Source organism: Rhinopithecus bieti, unplaced genomic scaffold, assembly GCF_001698545.2.
Source record: "Rhinopithecus bieti isolate Rb0 unplaced genomic scaffold, ASM169854v2 scaffold_4914, whole genome shotgun sequence".
Classification (NCBI taxonomy): domain Eukaryota; kingdom Metazoa; phylum Chordata; class Mammalia; order Primates; family Cercopithecidae; genus Rhinopithecus; species Rhinopithecus bieti.
Window position 1 is genome coordinate 130,746 of NW_016804536.1, and position 13,697 is coordinate 144,442.

General features: G+C 35.8%; 1 long non-coding RNA gene across 2 annotated transcripts in view; it reads right to left on the bottom strand.

Moving 5' to 3' along the window:
- LOC108527636 (uncharacterized) overlaps nt 1-13,697 on the bottom strand; it is an 84,062-nt gene that overhangs the window by 34,523 nt on the left and 35,842 nt on the right. The window contains exon 3 of one of the 2 annotated variants that reach the window (XR_001884870.1): nt 2,604-2,673. The exons of the other annotated variant lie outside the window; for it this stretch is intronic. This is a non-coding gene — a long non-coding RNA (uncharacterized LOC108527636). The remainder of the gene's footprint in view (nt 1-2,603; nt 2,674-13,697) is intronic. 2 annotated transcript variants of the gene reach the window in all.

The window sequence follows — 13,697 nt, forward strand, 5'->3', positions numbered from 1 at the left end:
AGAATGGGAGAAAATTTTTGCAATCTACTCATCTGACAAAGGGCTAATACCCAGAATCTACAAAGAACTCAAACAAATATACAAGAAAAAAACAAACAACCCCATCAAAAATTGGGCAAAGGATATGAACAGACATTTCTCAAAAGAAGACATTCATGCAGCCAACAGACACATGAAAAAATGCTCATCATCACTCGCCATCAAAACATGATTTTAAGTGTTCAATTGAGATGTTAATCTTTTTACTCCTGGTTGTATATTTTCATACTGAGGAACAATATAGGTGTGGTACGGCCATGAGAAGAGAAATGTCCTCCTGCTTTTAAAAACACCAATTGCTCGTGTGTCTCTGTTTTCTTTCTCCTGTGATTCTTGTCCTTCCTTTTCATTCTATTTTGCCACCTTATTTCTTTTGCCATCCTCTTCTCACTCTACCCATTCTCTTCTCTCTCTATGCAGTCCCCAGGGTCCTCTCATCTCTGTTCCTGGATTTGGCAAACACCATACACACTAGTGATATTCCTGTTTTTCCCATTCAGCTTTCTCTTCTGAGGAATATATATGTGCTTACTTGACATACCACCTATATATTTGATAGACAACTCAAAATCACTTGACTCAAAACTGAAATTTTAGTCTTCCCACTCAACCTCCTCACCCTTTTGAATGACTCACTCATTTACTCACTCAAGCCACAAACTTGGAAGTCCTTAGATTTTTCCCTTTTTCTCACATTTTAGATCTATAAGTTCTGTAGTCCTTATCTTTTAAATATTTCCTACACCCAATCCCTCCTCTTTGTTACGTGCAAACCCTTACTATTGCAAGTAACATTCTCCTTCCTTGATTGACCACCTACTTGCTTCTGCAAATTCATCTTCATTCTCTGTCTACACTCTAAATTTGCAGTTGGCTGAAATATTCAGATTTCTACTCCTTTTTATCTCTCCTGCCTCTTTACACTGGCTGTTCCCTTTGCCTAACCACTGCCTTGATTTTCCTGCTTGGTAAATTTGTATTCCTCAGAGTTCAGCACATCTGTGGAGTTTTCCTTGATATCACCAGATAGAGCTGGCCATGGTACCAAATTAACACCTTGACACAATAACCATCTGAGCTTTAGCTTTGTCAGAAAGAAAATGGATAAATCATGCATCTACATAGTGGCATTTTTAAGAGCAATAAATGAATAAAGTCCTCAGAAAAATTCCTGGTATATAATAAACTTTCAATCTCAGACATTATTATTATTACTACCAGTAGGGTACTATTACTATTACTAATAAATTGCCCTCAGTATGCCAGGTTCTGACTAGGTGCTAGAAATATATGACAGATATGTATTATTCACACGTCTGTTCTTCTTGTAGACATTAAGATATTTGAGATCAGAAAATTCACTTTATTTAACTTTAAATATCAAATGCCTGACATAATTCCTGATACAGACTGGGGTCCTAAATAAATTAAGAAAGGATTGGTAGCATGTCAAATTCCTTTAACCTGATTATTTTCATCATCATGCCAGGATGTCAATCTCAGGAAAAGGTAGATTCTCTAATTTGAATATATGGAGGAAATAGGGGGAAAACCTATATATGTCTATAAGACAGAATGCATAGCTTAGGATTAATATACAACCACTGCTTTATTATATATGTGAACTATTCAGTTGGAGGTTAGAGTGTAACAGGGTCTTGCTATCATGCTATAATTTCAGGATCAATATTAAAGAAGAATCGCATCTTTGATATTTTTATTTCTTCTGACCCTGACAGTAATGAATTCACTTGAATGTAGTACAAGTTAAACTAGCCTTATGCCAAATTCTACTTTTCAGGGTATGTAGAAAAGATGATGTTATATGTCTTCACACTATTTCCAATATCCATCTTACAAAGGTATAAAAAACTGATGCATATTAAGAAATCTGAATAGAAGATGTTGGTATTGATTTAAGTCAAATGCATTAAGATTTTCAAAAGGAATTAACACGTAGGTGAGTTTCATGGCCTCTCCCCAGAAATACTAGGTGTAGCTGTGTAACTGCTTATACATAGCTGAGAGTCTTTGTTTTAATAATGCATTTCCCTGTTATATTATTTATTATTTTAAAAAGTATAAACATACTTTTTTCAAATATATTGATGACACTAAACAATTAAACAATAAAATAATGAAGTAGAATTGCAAAATGACAAGAATTGTATATGAACAAAATATTTTAATTAATTCCATGAGGTAAACTTGGCACAACACATTTTACACTGACACAGTCATTTATATGGTGTTTCCTTCTCCTCCTGTCTTCACTGGTAAGCAGAAAAAATTTAAACCTGAATTAAAACATAATTACTGATTACTTAAAAGTTTTCCTACTCATAATTGCTCTATGGAAAATACTAAATTAAACCATAATTTCCAAAAGATAAAATTAAAATTATGCATTTGGTTGAGCATAGAATTTGGTAAAAAAGACAAGACAGACACAACAGAACAATGAGAAAGAAAATAAAATTCATCTATTGACGTTGTAATCATGGAACTCCTTATTTTCTTGTCTTGTCTAAGTACCTTGTCAAAGATACCAATGCTTTTCTTACCTTATGTGAATATCATAAGGAAAGCACCTGCATTGGCCTCTTCCCGTCGTAGAGATTCACTGAAATGACTCTAAGGCATATGAATGGGAAAAAATTTATAAACGTTCCAAGAATAAGAATAACTTTCATTCAATTTTTTCAGCAATTTTTAAATTTAGGTATGGTGCCAAATTAACACCTTGGCACAATGGACATCTGGGCTTTAATTTTATCATAAAGAAAGTAGGCAAATCATGCATCTACATCATTGCATTTTGTAATGTTTTGTTTTAATTTAAAGTAATTATTTACACAAAATTAGATATACCTTTCTCTGGTTAAACATAATGAATGATGCAACAAGACTTATTTGTTGAATAAACACTTGTTTGTTCAGTTGCTTATTATAGTGTTTTAACCCCAAATCAGAAATTTAAAAAATTTAAAAAGCAATAATTGTGGGAAAACAAGTATTTACACAAATGATTTTATATTCTCGTCTCAAAACAAAAGCTATTCACATCAATAATGAAACTAGGGATGGGAAGGGAAGAGATGAGCAGTTAACAGTTCATTTAAATGGTCTAATGTAAAAAATCAAGGCTTTACCCAATTCAGAAGTTAGGTAATTGAAAACAAGACAACCAGGTTGTATTGGTCTGTTCTCATGTTGCTATAAAAAAATTGCCTGAGACTGGGTAATTTATAAAGAAAAGAGGTTTAATTGACTCACAGTTCTGCAGGGTTGGGGAGGTCTTAGGAAACTTAAAATCATGGCAGAAGGGGAAGCAAACACATCTTTCTTCACATGCAACAGGAAGGAGAAGATTGAGCTCCCAGTGAAGGGGGAAACCCCTTATAAAACTATCAGATCTCATGTGAACTAACTCAGTAGCATGAGAACGGGATGGGGGAAACTGCCCCATGATTCAATTATCTCCACCTGGTCCCTCACATGACATGTGGGGATTATGGGAATTACAATTCAAGATAATATTTGTGTGGGTGGGGACACAGACAAACCATATCACAGGTTGACCTCATTTTCTTAAGAAAGGAAAAAGAAGAATTTGAGTTGCTCTAGTTTACTATTTCTCACTGAAACTAAGATTATCACTCTTCAAATAACTAAATTATTCATGAAAGTATGAGCACACTTATGAAAATTTGAAAATGTAGAAAAAATTCCAAATTACTCAAAACTACCATATGTTATTGTCTTGGTTAATTTATTTGTAGAGTGTTTTATATACTCATTGTGCCAGAGATTTTAGTTATTTCCCACCTTTTCTTTCTTGTTAGACAAAACTCCCTTTCACAACAGAGGCTGAAAATACCAAGTGCTTGTTTTCCCAGACTCCCTTGCAGAAAGGACATGTGGCCAATGGGAGCTGAGAGGTAGTCTGATTAAGGTAGGGCAGTTATTTCTTCTGGGAAATATTTTGCTTCCTGTTAAAATAGGAACATATGAGAAGGATTTGAGGAGAAAAATGTTCAGTCATCTTATGACCATGAGGTGACAGCTAAGAGAAATTCACACAGCACTGACCTTTGAGAGTCAACATTGAAATAGCATATCTTTATTAAGGTGTGTACTTAGTGAAGTGAGAAAAAATAAGCACTTATTGTTTACACCACCTTTAGTCAGATATTCTGTTACCTGTAGTGAAAAATATCATAAACAGCATATTTATATAGGTAGTTACAATCACAGTATGCATAAAATTTTACATCTTGTTTTTGTCATACAATATTTAATTATTTTCTTACATTGCAACATAGTCCTTAGAATTGTTGTTTCATGGCTGCATGATGTGACTTCATATGAACATATTACAATGACAGTTTCTACAAGACTCACAAATATTATTGCAAATGAAATCATATTAAGACCAATACCTCCAGTTCTGGTGTTTTTGAACTCCCATTGCCTACATGACAATGTTACTTTCTAAAGCAGGGGTCTATGAATGGGCAAGCCCTCCTGTAATTATCTGCAATGTTTAGGTTATATTCTGTGCCGGTGTTCATTTATGGAAATACAAGGCTGAAAAGTTTGAAATAGATGTTTTTCTTGTTATTTAAGTTTCTTTAAAAGATAACTGACTGCTTAAATGAAATAATAATAATAGTGTGAGGTGTATAACATATGTAAAAATAAAATGTAAAGCAACAAAAGCACACAACCAGGAGAGAAATGAATGTATATAATTATAGTTTCTATATTAAACATGAAGTGGTATAATATCACTTGAAGGTAAATTGTGATTATTTTAAAATGTTTACTGTAAATCCTAGTGCAATTATCAAAGTAAATAAGGAAATAAAGGCACCCAAATAAATAAAATCAAATCATGAAAAACGCTTTCTTAAAGGAAGGCAGAAAAAAAGGAAAGGGGGAAAAAAGATAGGATACTAGAAAGCAAATTGCAAGATAATAGACTTAAACCTGACCATATTGATAACCAGATACGGTGAGAATAACCTACCCACCCCAATTCAAAGGTAGATTCTGTTAAATTGGCTAAAAAAGCAAAACCCAATGATATGTTGCTGACAAGAAAAAAACACTTTAAAGACACAAATAGATTAAAAATAAAAGTATGAAAAATATTATAGCATGCTAATGTTGTTTTAAGAAGAATGACTATAAAAATATCAGACAAAATAGATTTCAGAGCAAAGAATGATAATGAGAATTCTTTTAAACATTTCATAATGATAAAGGGATAATTCATTAAGAGTACAAAACATTCCTAAATATTTGTGCATCTAATAACAGAGTTCCAAAAGCTATGAACAAAGAAAAGAAACAACAACTGATAGAACTGCAAGAAGACATAGACAAATCCATGACACATGACAAAGATTTAGGTACCACATTCTTAATAAATAATTAATGGAACAAGTGGACAGAAAAATCAGTATGGATACAGAAGGCTTGAAAAACATCATCAATGAATTTGAACTTTGCCTGACATCTGTAGAACATTTCTCCCAACAACAGCAGAATTCACATTCTTTTTAAGTGCACATAGGACACTTACACAGATAGACTATAATACGGAACATGAAACAAGTTTCAGTAAATTTTAAATGATTCAAATCATACAAAGTATGTTCTCTGATCATAATGATCAGAGAACAATTAGTAGCAGAAAGATTTATTTAAATTTCCAAAGATATGAAAACACCTTTGTATAAAGAAGAAATAAAAAATAAAATTAGAAAGCATTTTTAATTAAACAGTGAAAAACACAACAGGCCAAAATTTATGATTGGCTGCTAAAGCAGTGCTTAATAGCACTAACAAGTTTCTAGGCTAAACACACAGATTAGAAAAGAAGAAAGGTCTCAAATCAATATCCTCAGCTTTTAACTTAAAAGCTACAAAGAGAAAATAAAACCAAAGCCAAAGTAAGCAAAAGAAAAGAAATAATAAAGATTAGAATGGAAATAAATGAAAAATAAAACAGAAAAACCATAGAGGAAATCAATACAAGCAAAAGCTAGCCCTCTGAGCATAGCAATAAAATTGATAAACTTTAATTCAAGTTGATCAGAAATAAAAGAGAAATCACAAATTACAAATATCAGGAATGAGAGAGATGACATTACCACAGAATCTACAGATATTTAAAAGGTAAAAATAAATGATTGTGAATAACTTTATTCCAGTAAATTAGACAACTTAGTTGAAATGAACCAATTCCTTAAAAAACACAAACTACTAAAGCTCATTCAAAAGGCAATATATAACCCACATATTTCTATATCTACCAAAGAAACTTAATTTTTAGTTTAAAATCTTTGCATAGAGAAAACACCTGGTCAATTTTTTTTTTTTTTTTTTTTTTTTGGCATCTTGCTGTGTCACCCAGGCTGAAGTGCTGTGACACGGTCTCAGCTCAATGCAACCCCCGCCTCCCAGGTTCACACCATTCTCCTGCCTCAGCCTCCCAAGTAGCTGGGACTACAGGTGCCCGCCACCACGCCCAGCTAATTTTTGTATTTTTTGTAGAGACGAGGTTTCACCATGTTAGCCAGGATAGTCTCAATCTCCCGACCTCATGATCAGCCTGCCTTGGCCTCCCAAAGTGCTGGGATTATAGGCATGAGCCACCACGCCTGGCCCTCAAATGGGTTTTATTGGTGAACTCTAACAAATATTTAAAGGAAAAAATGTTATCACTCCTAAATAAACCTTTCTAGACCTAGTATTCTAGTCTTGACAATATATGATACAACTTACTAAATGAATGATCACCTACCAGGTACTCTATTAACATTATTTTACTTAGTACTCACAAGAAACCTAAAATGTGGATGACCATCATTTCACAAGTAACAAAAATCAGGTCTAAGAGATGAATTAATTTACCCACCTTCCTAGGATGTGGGTAAGGAAGTGACAAAGCAAGGATTTTATAATTCCTATCTCCATAATCCTTTCATTATTCCCTAGTGAATCTCTTGTAATTCCTGAATTATATTTTTTGATACTTCTTTGCATTTTTACATACTGTTCCCTCTGCATGGAATGCATTTCTTCACTTCTTCACTTGGTAAACTTTTATTCAACCTTCAAGTCTCAGCATGTCTCTGAAACATGTATTCCCTGACACTACTGGTATCAGTGTAAACTGTAAACTATCTGGATAAAAATTTGAAAAAAATTAATCATAATTCTAAATTATATTTTTTTAGATTATTTTACTTAGTACTCACAAGAAACCTAAATTATATATATTATCAGAAGATTCACATATATAAATTTATCCTCAGAAAAACAAATTGAACTAGCATATAAAGGGCATATAGAAAACTGATTATTATAGCACTAATATTTTATAATGCTTTCCAGCAACATGGTGAACTGAGTGAACCCAGAAGTCGCTCTTTCCATACATATGTAGATGTACTAGACAAAATAAAACAAAAATACATAAATCACAGCCAAGCATTAAAAAAGAAGAAAAGGAAAGAATAAACGAATGGAAAAATCCTTACTTCTGAAAAATGAAGAGAACAATCAAAGCTGTAGATACGTAACTGATGCCATGACAGGAGACTAGGGTATCAGACACGACACAGTTCTGAAGCTCTGGCAAATGAATTACTACTACTCATATGGGAGTAGGAAAGTACCCTTAAACCAGTTCACAAAGAGTAGTTGAGACTGAGTGTCCTGGAAATGCCTCACAGCCTTGAAGGATGCCACACTGATGTAAAGGGGAGTTGAAAACAGAGTCACAAGAGCCAGAAAACATTGTGGGCCAGGTGTGTAGTTCATGCCTGTAAACCCAACACTTTGGGATGTCAAGGTGGGAGAATTGCTTGAGGCCAGGAGCGCGAGACTAGCTCAGGCAACACATAGTGAGATCTCATCTGTACAATATTTTTGTAATTAGTCAGTCATGGTGACATGCCTCTATAGTCCTAGCTACTCAGGAGGCTAAGGTGGCAGGATATCTTGAGCCCAGGAATGAGAGGCTGCAGGGAGCTGTGATCACGCCACTGCACTCCAACTTGGGCGACGGAGTGAGACCCTCTTCAACAAGGAAAGAAAGTTGCAAAGTATCTTGCTGGGTGCTAAATTTTTATAACGTGTTTTCATTTGATCTAATAATTTACTGGGTTCTAAATAGGTATGATCACTTTTCAGACAAGTTATAAACACTCTTTCTCACTACCACTCCAAATATATTTAGAAATTTGTATTTTATTAACCCTGATCCATTATGCTTACAACCCTTTACATAGAACCTTCAGTTTCCAGCCAGTATGAGCTTGGAAGGAGACGATGGACAATGGGAACAGAAAGTGTGGTAAGGAAAGTCATGATTGTCCTAAACTTCCTTACAAGACCTGGTAGCTCATAGCACAGGCTTTTGAGGCAGTAAACCTGGGTTTTCCATTTATATCCATGTGATCTTGACAAACTCATTTTAATGTTCTAAGCCCAAATTTCATAATCTATAAAGTGGGGATAATGATAATAGTACCTACTTTAGAGTTGGTTTATAAGAACTAAGTAAGACAATGTATGTGTAACATCTAGCAAGGTGCCAGGTTCATAGAAGAAACTTTAATGAAGTTTAGATGCTGCACTGTCACTATCATCCTTACTATAATTGCCTGCTCCCCAAGGTGGTGCCTCCCTGCAGCAGGATTGTGGAGTTTGCAGATACATTCTCTTTGGTAGCCATTACGGGAAGTCTGAGAAATGTGTGGCCCTCTCTGTCCACTACACAGCCTTATTGACTCCACTATTAACTGCATGCCAGTTGCTGATAACACTGGACCTCATGACTCTGCCAATTGTCATAAGTAGAGCCTGACAATGTCACTCAAGTTACTGTCCAGCGGCTGCCAACACCACTCACATGTATTTGTGCAGGCCTCCTTCTAAATTTCCACCAGTAGTATTCTTCTCACTATGCTGTTTTCAGGAAGTCTTTCTCTTTTGTGTTTTTAATAATGCCATAGCTCTTTTATTAGAGTCTGTCTCCCTCCAACCACCCATAACAATGGCAAACAAGAAAATGTCTTTCTATACACATTGCTCAGAGTCCAGCAAAGGAGATGGGCATAATAACAATAGGCTCTATATAACATATTAGTTTCACTGGCTATCATCTTTTTTCCTTCTCTTTATCTTCTTTAATGGTGTTTATGTTTCTGTGTTTCAAGTCTGCTTGTCAGAACCCTAGTTCAGATAACAGGCTTCGTTGTCTCATTGGACGTCTTGTCTGCAGATTCTCCTTCCTTCTAATCCAACATGTCATTTCTAGATTAATCTTTCCAATGACTTGCTTTAATCACATCAGATACTTACATTAAAAAAAAAAAAAAAACTTTTAGTCTGTTTACTTTGCTTCTTATAAGTCCTCTTTCTTGAGGACCTGGAAGAAGATCTTTGGAGACCAGGTCCCAAGATAATTTAGGTACACAATCACCCCTGCTGAGACCACTCAAGTGCTGAAAAGTAGCCCAGCTCCTTCACTGTCTGTATCTCAGGATGAGCTCCCTGTCTGCTAGGAACACCCCCTGGAATTTGAGAGAGCACGTTTCTTACCATCCTACCTTCACTTTATTTTTGAAATTTGTAGATGCATTAAGGAGATAGGCCTCTCTGTCTTCTGCTGACTATTGCACATTAACTTAGTTCCCAGGCCAGCTGACTCGAGAAGGACTGCACAGTGTCAGTCTGAAACTCAGAATGTTGGGCACACTCCTCAAATTACAACTGAAATTGGAAGGTTCCTATCTCTAGCAAGCACATTCCTCCAGACATAGATCCCAAGACCTATGTCCATTTGTTCTGCTTATCAATCTATTGTCTCTTAGCTCCAAACCCACTTATCTATACTTGACTTTGCAACACTAGTGCTGCAACTCTGCAAAGCCCATTTCTGCATTTCACCTCCATAGTAACATTTCTGTTAGACTCTGCCAATAGGGGACACTAGAGGGATTCTGCTAGAAGAAAAGAGGAGGAAGAGCCTTGATATCTCCTGTTTTGCTTCCTGACTCCTTACTGTTCCTCTGAGCATCGTGATAGCAATGACTCTTCATCCCAGCAGTAGAAATTCCTTTCTGCAAAAGCAGATAAATCAGTTTTGCAGAGTTTTGAACACTTTTAAAACGAGCTCCCTCATGACCTCCCCACTACCACCATGAGACAAACACACTAGTGGTCTGGCACCCACTTCTTGGAAGTCTGGATCCCAGACTCATGGGATCTCAGACTCCTCTGTAGTCTGAGTTTCAGCTCTACAGAACCCATCTGCTAAGTCTTAACAATTTTAACCATTTCCCTTTTTCTCCTTTAGGAACTCATCCTGTATTTGCTGGCTCAGTAACACCCTAGAGTTCCCTTTTACCCTATAGATTACCTAGTTAACAAATTTTTGACTACATCCTTGCAGATACAGCATCATGAGACTATTGGTCTGTCAATTCTTTTTGCCGCCTCCCAACTTCTCCATCAAAATGTAGAGGTGAGCATGCACAGGGTAGGGGTGGGATGGCAGGGGGCATAGCCTCTGTAACCTCAGTGTTTCACTTTACCATTCTCAGCACTCCAGGACTGTTTAACCAACACTGTAAATTAAAATTTATCTGTTAAATGAACTATAATAAAATCTTTCTGTTTTCCTATCTGGATTCTGACTGATACAGCCATATTCTTGGTACTAAGTAATGTCACTATAATTGCCACTGTTAATTGGACAGAGGATGAACACCTGTTCCAAAGAGCCCAGACCATAAAGTCAAACTGCCTGGCTCCATATCCCAAGCCTAACCCCTGCTAGCTGTGTAAAATTGTTACATAACCTTTCTGTTTCTTTCTTTCTTTCTTTCTTTCTTTCTTTCTTTCTTTCTTTCTTTCTTTCTTTCTTTCTTTCTTTCTTTCTTTCTCTCTCTCTCTCTCTTTCTCTCTCTCTCTCTCTCTTTCTTTCTTTTGAAATGGAGTCTCGCTCTGTCACCCAGGCTGAAGTGCAGTGACATGATCTCGGCTCACTGCAAGCTCCACCTCCCAGGTTCACGCCATTCTCCTGCCTCAGCTTCCTGAGTAGCTGGGACTACAGGTGCCTGCCACCGCACCTGGCTAATTTTTTTGTAGTTTTAGTAGAGACGGAGTTTCACCGTGTTAGCCAGGATGGTCTCGATCTCCTGACCTCGTGATCCACTCGCCTTGGCCTCTCTTTCATTTCTTAAATAGACAAATAATACTTCATAAGGTTGCTGTGAAAATTAAATGAATTGATACATGTGTGATACTTAGAATAATAATAAGTATTATCTATTATTTTATTAAAATATTTCTTTTCAAGAATTTGAAATACTTTTCAAAATCACTTAATTAGTAGTAGAATATGCAAAAGAAGGCTACAGTATGAGAGAAAAGCAGAAACAAGTTGAGTAAATACTGTAGTTAGTGCTGGATAACTAGATTTCTCTCAGACCACTAGAACTATAATATCCTGAAAGAAAATGAAATCTGTTAACCATCACATGTCTCTGCACTTTTTATCCTATCTTCAAATAACTTACAGTCAATTACAACACAGCTTGATAAATGCTAAAACAGAAAACTGTAAAATTGTGTAGGGTCATGGGAGAAAGGCTGGAGATGATTCCCTGGAGACAGGATATAAAAAGGGAAACAATGAAGAAAGGAGACAGAGCATATGCAAAAAGAATGCTCAAGAGAGAGCTCAATATTTCAGATACATGTAAACAATTATCCTGCACCACACGATACATGTAGAATGTGGGAGAAAATAAAGCTGAAGATGTGAACAGAGGCCAGATTATCAAGTCATGGTTACAAAGCCAAGGAGACTGAAAACCAGGAGTAGTTCTCAATTTAGTCTCTTCCCCATTATCTTGGTAAAGCAGAGACAACTCCATGTGTTTATTATGCTATTTAATTTCTTTCAGTGTACCCAGGAAGACTACATTTTCCAACTCTCCCCATTAGAATTAGATGTGACCTACTGACAAAGTTCAGACCAAAGGAATGTAGGTAGAAATAGTACACACTAATTAAAGAATCAGTGATCAGCTGTGCAAAAGGCAGGAAAATTTCTTGGCTTCCTGTTCCAGGAAAATATCACCTGCCACCAAGGGGAAAGATGACAGAAAACATGACTCCCCCCCTACCATCCTCCACTAATGCTAGGAAAAACCAACTGCTGCTGGTAGACAATCAGGAAATAAAAAATTTGTGCTTAGGGCCTTGTACTGGTGTAAAAGAGATGTCCAAGGCTAGTGGGGAGAAGCGGGAAACTTACACATGTCAACTCTCTCACTGACAGAAGACAGAGTTATGCTGAGATCAATGAAAGGAAGGAAAGCTGCTTGCCCTCTAAAGTCCATGCTGTGTTGAAGGGAAAACATGTCTGTCACCGGAGGAGAAACTGAACATTGTAAAAGCTCTCCCTTGAGACACCAGTGCACAGGCCCTGCATAATACTGAAAATGGAGGACAAGTGAGAGCCACTGTTTTCCCCATAGAGCCATATACTTGTTGCTTGAGTAACAATCTGTGTCTTTGAGAGGGTCAGAAGCAAAGAAGTAAATAGATGGCCCAGGTATGCAGGGCCTATGCACATCTATGAAAGCTGAATGGAAAGCAGGAACACTGAGAAAAACTTCCTGGCATCCAAGCCCCTGAACTAAACACAAGAGAAACACAAGAGAGTAGAACTCTACCATTGAAGTAATTTGAAGTCTGCAGAACATAAAGGTAAATATAGCAACAAAATCTAGGTAAAGGTACTGATTAATTGAATCAAGCCAAAACTAACAGCTTGATAGAAGAGATGAACTTATTTCCAAACATAAACATTATTTACCTTGATCTTTACTGTTCTTTTATACATGATATCTAGAATGTAATAATAAACAATGCAAAATAGCAAGGAAATCTTCACAATTTTTTAAGATGTAAGCAAGATAACTGAATCACACCCAAATGTTGTAACTATCAGAGAAATACTAAAATAACAATGATAATATGTTTAAAATTTGGTATGAAAATAAACAGAATGCATGAGCAGAGAGATTTCTGCAGAGAGGTGAAAATATCATAAAAGAGCCAAAGGAATATGCTAGAAGTAAAATACACATCAGAGAGAAAGCATACTTTTGCTGGGCTTCTTAGCAGACTAAACACAGTGGAGGAAATAATCAGTGAATTTCAAAACAGAGCAACATAAATTATTCAAACCAAAGCAAAATAAAAAGAGGAGAGAGAGAATCTGAAACAGAGCATCCAAGAATTATGATATGACATGTCATGGTCTATCACACATGTAATTGGAGATGAAGAAAGTGATTAGAAAGAGATAAAAAAGAAATGTTTACAGAGATAATCATGAAGACTTCTCCAAATCAGCCACAGATTCCAAAAATTCTGAGAACCTCAGAAGGATAAATAGGAAGAAAAACACACCTAAGCGCATCATCATTATCATTAAACTGCTGTAAACCAAAGGTAGAAAAGTTAGATGAATACCAAATAAAAAAGACATAGTATATACAGAAGAGAAAAGATAAGAATCACCATAAACCTTTCTTCAAAAAAAAAAAAAAAAAAAAAAA